Below are 8,517 nucleotides of genomic sequence, written 5' to 3'. Positions count from 1 at the left end.
CATTACATTGATGGATGCGTTTTTTAACAGAGCTGATCCTAATGATAGGTAATATTGGAACAAAAAGGTTCCTTCTAAGAAAGTGATCTTGCTTTAGGCATCACGTGGTCTGCCAAAACATTCCAAATAAGGTTTACCCTCTCTATTGTAATCATGTATCAAGACAATCAGAGCTTCAAGTGATACAAATACTATTGTTAAAACAATTTTCTATGACAAACGCCATAGTCATCATGAAATAGTTGTTTTTATGAAATATGCAAATGATTTCAGGAATGTTAACCAACATAAGGTATTTTTGCCACATATTTATGGGTGTTTTTTGATTATGAGTGCAAAGGATCAAACCTAGTAGAAGTGCCACATTTTTTATTGGAATCCATAACAGGTCCCTCAGTGAAATTTGCAGAGGATTCTATCACAATTGAAATGATTTCACAATTTCCTTCTAGTGGACCAACAATAATCTAAACAAATTTTGAATTCACCTTCTCTACAATACTATCTATGATTGATTCCATCACGAGGATTAATTTTATGTTAGTACACCTATGTCCACTTTGAACCATTAGAATTTCATGTTATCACAATTAGGAAAAGAAGGATTTCCTGTCACTAAGCAGATCATTGAACACACTGAGATACCTATAAGAAAAACATCCTTTTACATGCAACATTGGCTTCTTCCAAATCCAGATCAGCGTCATAGTATAATTTAGAGATATTTCCCACCTAATTCCATCTGAAGAGGAATCATGCCAACCTTTTTGGAAATTTCAATACCAGAGTTATGTCGAATGAAACTACAATACGCGAAGAAAATGAAAAACAATAGTCAAGTAGATGGTGAATATTTTTAAGTTCTAAAAATGCAATGATAAGCATACAAGTCCCCTAATATAGTCGATACTCAGATGCATTGTGAGAAAGTCTATAATTTCAAATCCCCTATACATTGTGAGAAAATCTCCAAAATTTAGATCCCTTTCCTATAACATAACAGATAAGGCCCTTTGTGAATCTAGCCAAATGGAAGCAGTCTACCATGTGCAAGGTTGTTTCTGCTTCCTGTCAATAAACCATATATTATATTGTAAATTTATAATGGAAATGTATTTTGTGTAAAACAAAGGAAAATTTAACAAAAAATTATGTTCATGTAGCTATTGAAAAAGGAGTAAACCAACCTACATCTATCATAACTCCAGATCTTTCAAGCCCCAAGTGGGATTGAATCTCTTAAGGTGAAAACCTTTTTTCACCTTATCTATATATATATATATATATATATATATATATATATATATATATATATATATATATATATATATATATATATATATATATATATATATATATATATATATATATATAATTTCTTTTCATTTATATTTGTTTTATTTTATTTGTTTTTATTTAACCGAGTCAAAATGTTAACATTATATTACAACATTTCTTCCATAATGGGCTCGAGAGGGCCTCCTCACACAATACATTGTTTTTGGAATCTTGGAAGTAATTCATTTCTAGTAACGGCGCACTGGTTATACTAGTGTCTATATCAATACAATAACCTTGTCAAGTAAGTCCTAGGAAACTAGTCGTGTTCAGATAGTTAGCTTAGTTATTGAAATCATGAAATAGAGTTATATATTTTAATTACTGTGACACAAATGCAAGAAGTGAACTCCTAATTTCATATGCAACCCACCCTTGACGAATGATATTTCATGATCAACTTGACAATTTCAATGTTTGCTACACTATGGTGAGGAATTAGGACCGCATAGCCACTTGTGAACTTAAAATGAAAGGAATGAGTATATATTTTGACCAAAGCTTGTATTAGGACCCTAAACATTGAATATCTAGATCAAGAAAAGAGAGACAAACTAGAAGTTTTTGTTTAGTTACTCCGTAAATGTTATGCAACCAGCTCACAGAATAGAAGAAAGTATAGATCAACGACTTCAAAATCAGCCTCTTCGAGGGGGGAACCTCCTTTACATTACACAAATGAGCAATTCTTAGATGATACAAATGAAAAAACCTCCTTTTTATATATAGGAATCTAAGGGGTCACAATATAATCAAATCCGACATAACAATAATAATATAAGGGCACAACAATAACAATAGTGGGCTTCTATGGGGCACAATAATAACAATATGGCAACAATAGGGGCACAACAATAACAATAAGGGCTATAATGACAATATTAATGGGGGCATCACTAGTATTATGGGGACCTAACATGCCACTCTCCTTCAAAAAAGTGTTGTCCTCAATTCTTGAGTAGTTATGGGTGCTTCTATATAAAAATTTGCATCCTCCCATGTGGAATATTCAAAGGGTAAGTTCTTCCACTTGATGAGATACTCCAAAATTGATTAATTTTGTAGTTGTTGAGTTCTTATTTCTATGGTTGCTTCACATTCCAATATGCTTTTTCCTTCCTTGTCAAGTTCTGATAATATTGTTTGAATTGGGAGCTTGTCACCTATAACCTTCTTTAACCATGCAACATGGAAAACTAGGTGCACTTGGGAAGCTACAAGAAGCTCCAATTTGTATGTCATAGTAGCAATATTTTTCAACACCTTGTACGGACCATAATACTTTGGTGATAATTTATTATCCTTCTTAGCTTGCTTAAGGGACATTTGTTTATATGGTTTTATCCGTAGAATTACCCAGTCACCTACATCAAAACTTCTTTCGTTGTGATGTTGATATGCCTGTTGTTTCATTCTATTCTATGCCAAAGTGAGGTTATCCTTTAAGAGTTGGAGAACTTGTTGTTGAAGCTTGATGTGATCTTCCATTGCTTGAACCTTATAATTTTCTCTTAAATATAATGTGATGGACAGTTGATGATATCCATAAAGTGCCATAAATGGGGTCATCTTTGCAGTAGTGTGGAAGGAATTTTTATACCACCATTCAGCTAGAGCCAACCATTTGACCCATAATGTTTGTTTATCAAATACAAAGAGAAGAATATATCCTTCTAAATATTTGTGTACTGTCTCAGTTTGCCCATCAGATTGAGGATGATAAGATGAGCTATGATCTAACTAAGTACCAAGACAAGAAATTAATTATGTCCAAACATTTCCAGTGAAATTGGGATCTTTGTTGCTTACAATAATCTTTGGGTTTCCATGTAGTTTTTGAATTGTTTCCGTAAATGTAGTAGAAACTGTACTGACTTTAAATGGATGAGATAATGCACAAAAGTGTGCATACTTGGTAAGTCTATCAACTGCCACCTTGGTGACACTCTTTCCTTCGGACTTGGGTAAACCTGTGATAAAATCCATTGCAACATCCTCCCAACATGGTCTTGGAATGGATAAAGGTTGTAATAGACCTGGGGTCTTAATTGTTTCAACTTTATTTTTTTGGCAAACGAAACATTCCACCATAAAATTTTGAATATTAGCTTTAAGGCCATCCCAAAAAAATTCCTTCTTAACCCTGTGGTAAGATTTTAAAAATCCTGAGTGCCCTCCTAAGGGAGAGGTGTGCAATTCCATAAGAATATTTTGTTTGAGTTGGGAATTATTACATAGGTATAAGTGATATTTGTACCATAACGAATCATTTTTCCAGCTAAATGTATCAGATGTACTGGGATCTTGTTGTATCTTTTGAATGAGTTCCCACACTTATTCGTCATTCTTCCATTCATCCCTTGCTTTGTTTATCCAATCTGGTTGGATAATAGAAATGGTGCAAAGCAATGCTTCCACATCCTCATCCTTTCTTGAGAGTGCATCTACCACAACATTTTGCTTCCCTTTTTTGTAGATGATTTCAAAGTCATAACCCAACATCTTTGTGACCCATTTTTGCTACTCTTTTGAAGATAATCTTTGTTCTAAAAAGTATTTAAGACTATCATGATCCGCTTTTACCTTGATGTGTCTTCCCATTAGGTAGGGTTGCCATTTCTTAAGTGCATGTAGTATTGCCAACATTTCCTTCTCATAAATAGCTTTGTGTAAATACTTTCCTTTGATTGGATGACTTTTAAAAGCAATGGTCTTTCTTCTTGCATTAAAACAACACCAATTCCATTTCTTGAGGCATCACATTCCACAATAAAGATTTTTGTGAAGTTCGGTGTAGCTAAGACCAGTGCTTGGAACATTGACTCTTTAGGATGTTCAAAGGCCTTAGTTTCTTCTGGAGTCCATGAAAATACATCTTTCTTTAGTAATGTTGTTAGAGGTGATGTTATTCTCCCATAATTCTTACCAAACTTGCAATAATACCCTGTCAACTCGAGAAATCCTCGTAGATGCTTTATGGATGTGGGAATTTTCCACTCCTTAATGGCTCTAATTTTTCTAGGGTCTACCTTAATACCTTCATGAGATACAATATGACCCAGATAATCCACCTCTTGTACTCCAAAGTGTTTTTGGAAGTTATAGTGTCTACAGATAAACTCTTAAACCCCTAGACTAGTAGCTAAGTCTAGAACAACAGTGCAAAGCATTCTCTACCTTTTCTATAACCAATAGATTAAATAAGATAGTAAAGAAGCCTACCTGTAGCTTTTGCTTACTCCTTATCTCCCTTGACCAATTCTGTCGCTCCTTTTCGTACTTAATCCGCTTGAAAAGTACCTGCACACAAACAGAAGACAAAAACTGATCAAAGCATATGATAATGATCTATTGATTAAACATAGAATGGAATCAAGTTCATAATACACATATGAAAGCATCAATGAACAATACAAACATATGGAAAAATATTTGAACACTTTATTAGTAAAAGGAAGAGTTACAACCCAATTTGCTTGATTTAGTATCACTCCTCCAGTTCAATCCCATCCTCTCCTCGTAACAAGCAAGACATTTTGACATCATTACAATACTTGAAACCAACTCAAGTCTCATACTAACAGCATCTCCCTATAATTCAATGATTTCCAGCTCCCGATCACTTAGATAAGTGGTATTTTTATAGGTGAATGAAGGAATTTATGCCATAAATGGTGATAATGAATGCCCTCCCAAACTTAGGATTTAGTTCCATGGAGGAGGGGATAAAGGGAGTGATGTTCCTTAGCTCCTCCCTCATCCAAATTCAAGCCCAAAGGAGTAGGTAAACTTGGGAAGCTTCTAGATGCATCCTATGGATAAGAATATTCCCAAACCCCAATGAAATTTCGCTCAAGTTCACCCAGCGCAGGCCAAAGACGGCTCAAGTGTGCTGCAATGCACCCTGGTAGTGTACTAGACTGCACTGTAGTGCACCCTGATAAATACCTTCCAGCGCTAATCTTTTTAGAGGCAGTTTTTGAATGATTTCAGTCATGGAATCTCTTGGGATCAAGGCATTCTGATGGTTGACTTCATTTAGGGCATGTAACAACTGAATTGTGGTTTGATGGGCCCTAATAGTACTGATCTGTAAGTTGGGATTGATGTGCCAAAATGGATCTGTAACAGTTGCCCCGTAAAGCGTGAAGTCATAAATATGTATGTCGAGTGAAATGATTTATCATGTGGAGAGGAGGTTTTGAAGCGAAAGGCAACCTACATCATTTACAATACATATATGATGATAATTTGATTTTTTCTCATGAACTCACTGAGGGAAGGCATACCCATGCTCAACTTATAAACTTTCATTACATGTACAAATATAGTTGTCTACAGATATAGACCCATGAGTGGATGACCATGAATGTAAGGCGATTGTACATTTGATTTAGTGCTCCTGAAAATATCGCAACCCGGATGGATGAAACTAGATCTAGGGTCTTCAATCTCATTCAATATTTCGCTCAAGTACAAGTCTAACCATGTGAATAGATGATCTGAAGTCGAACATGGGAAGACATCATTTGATTACTAGCCAATGATGTAAGTCATTAACAGATGCGAGAGGAATCACCGATAATGATAATGACCCTCAAGGTACTACAGTACATTTCTCATGGTGTGAATAAATGATTTGATGTCGAACACCATACAAAGTATTTCGGTCGAAGGCCAGTGATGTCAACCTATTGCTGGAAGCGAGAAACCTGCCATTGATGTATGAAAGCCTCAAAGTACTGAAGGGGTGTTTCTAAGTCAACTTCTTGGATAATGTGTTGATGTCGACAAGAAGCGCCTCGTCATAGGAGAGCCTTGATGTATCCCACACCAACGACATGAAACAAGGTAAATGATTTTGGAGATGAAAAATCGACTAATGACAGAAGGTTCAGGAATGGCGGTCATGAAAATGAAGGGTTACAGTATTGCAAAGGATGAAGTTTGAACTGAATGACTTCTCTTGAACATGTCAGCGACGCTAAGATGAATTGGTAGCATTGACCCAAAACAAAGTAATGGATGGTATGATAGACCAATGTTGTGATAACCATCAAGCTAAATGACCCAACCCACATAGTGATGGTGATGAGGTGAAAGTGTCATGTTCAAGAGCAACTTGCTACCATAAAGTGTTTTTCCCCTTTTTCCAATTTCCCCAGTTATTGTTGACTAGTACCTCTTTATTTTTTATCAAGCTTGGGGAGGATAAAATATGCTCATTGTATAATTCCACCCTTTGGGTGAATCCATCACTATTTGATGCTTTAACGAGTCTAGCAAAGGTGAAACTTAGTCTTGTCTAGATGGACAAGTTTGTCACTATTTGATGTTTTTAATGAGTTTAACAACAAAGATAACTTGGTCCTTTTCATGCTTAGAGAGTTTGAAAAGGGACGAAAAGGAAACTCCGAAAGTTATTTTTCGTAGATTAATCTCTTAAGTCCAAAAAAGCGTATAATAATACAAGAGAGATATCATTTCCAATCTTTTAACGAGCTGGAAAGGACAAGCGCTTGACAATCTTTTCATGTTTAGAAAGTCTGAAAAGAGACTAAAGAGGACTCCAAGGGGGTTCCTTTTTCGTTTTTAACAAAGCTCGAAAAAGAGATAAAAGTTTTCTTTGTGGTCAAAGATGTTCAATTTACATTTGAGCACGTCAAATTCTACATGTCAGTTGTCAATCCTGCTCAAAAAACCATGAAAAATAGATTAAAAATACCTGTTTACTAGATAAAATGAATAAAAGCTAATTTGTACTCGATTAATGTGCAAGAAATAAACATAAAAACAAGTTTTACCATTTCACATTTACCCTTTGATTTTGGTGCTTTGGAGCAGTTTTTACCTCAAAGTTCACTAGCTAATTGTGGAGGATTCAGTGGACCATTCTTCGTGCTGTCTGGACCAGGTAGGAGCTATCTCTGGTCTCTTTCATTTCATATCATTCATTTTCAGTTTCAGGCAAAAATTTTGAGTTTTTGGGGCCCCTAGGACTTCAATTTTCAAATCTAGGATCAGTGCACCCTTTCATCATCAGAAGGTGTGCTGCAGTGCACTTACGTAGAAGGATGCCTGTATTTCAGTGCACTGTCCCTAAGGCTGGGCTACGCTGAGCGCAAAACCCAATTTCATGAAGTTGTTTTCACCCAAAAAATCTCATGTTTTTTGCAAGAAATGGATCCTAATTTGCCCTATGGTTGTATTTTTAGGTATTCATCAGATCAGAATGACGATTACATGGATAGAATGAGAGCATGAAGAACAAGATATGATTTCCCTAAATAACCAACGCACGGTTGTGGCCCTAAGGAATTGTGAGTTACTCAAATATTTCGGATTACCTTATATGAGGCAGCAAATGGAGCTTTTGCAGTTCCTTGTTCATTCATGGGATCCTACTGATCAGACATTTCATATTAGTGAAAAAGTCGTCTCAATTACCATAGATGGAATATACTTTATTACCGGACTATCGAGGCGAGGTGCCCCCATCTCAATTTCTGGATTTGCCAAAGGGGGTGAATCAGTGAGAGAATACATATGACAGTTCTGTCTGCTAGGCGCATAACCTAGCAGGGACGGAAAGATTAACATCAAGGATGTTAGTGATTTACCATTGAGGAAAATCCTCTTTACCATTGCCAAATTGGCTGGCAGCGCGACACTACATTTGGCAAACAGATCATACATGCAGTATGCATTAGAGTGTTTAGAGCCAAAAGTGTTCAACTGGTGCTAGGCAGTGCTTTCATTCTTGAAAGAACAACTGACCAAGGTGAAAAGCGGAAGGACAAAGAACTTTGGCTATGGGTCGATCTTGATTTCTTTCTCCTTGAAGAGAATTCCACTTATGCAGCCAAAACATGTTTCACTGGCTGTATCTAGATCTAAGAATCCACAGATGCAGAGATGGGTAGATCTTATGGCTAGGCATGCTGGTCAGTCATTGATCTTATTTACCTCTTCATTATTTGAGTGGCTTGATTGATAGGATATGGCCATTGTAGAGCATCCATATTTAGGGATGGATTTCCACGGAGATCTAGACTTGATGTTACCAGCTAGAGCACAGTGGGGTGCTATAGGTAAACTGTTTGACCAAAGTGTTTTTTGATTCTAAAGTTTCTACATTTTTTTGTGTTTTTTGATTATCTCCAAGACTAAACAAAATCA

General features: G+C 36.0%; 1 pseudogene; it reads right to left on the bottom strand.

Annotated features, from left to right (window-relative positions):
- Positions 1-326: 326 nt before the first annotated feature.
- Positions 327-7,983, bottom strand: LOC149226333 (NADP-dependent glyceraldehyde-3-phosphate dehydrogenase-like; annotated as a pseudogene).
- Positions 7,984-8,517: the final 534 nt, after the last annotated feature.

The sequence above is a fragment of the Pinus tabuliformis genome, chromosome J (assembly GCF_031772625.1).
Source record: "Pinus tabuliformis cultivar Carrire ecotype Pingquan chromosome J, CPIR1, whole genome shotgun sequence".
Taxonomy (NCBI): Eukaryota; Viridiplantae; Streptophyta; class Pinopsida; order Pinales; family Pinaceae; genus Pinus; species Pinus tabuliformis.
This window is presented reverse-complemented; position numbering and strand designations above follow the sequence as displayed.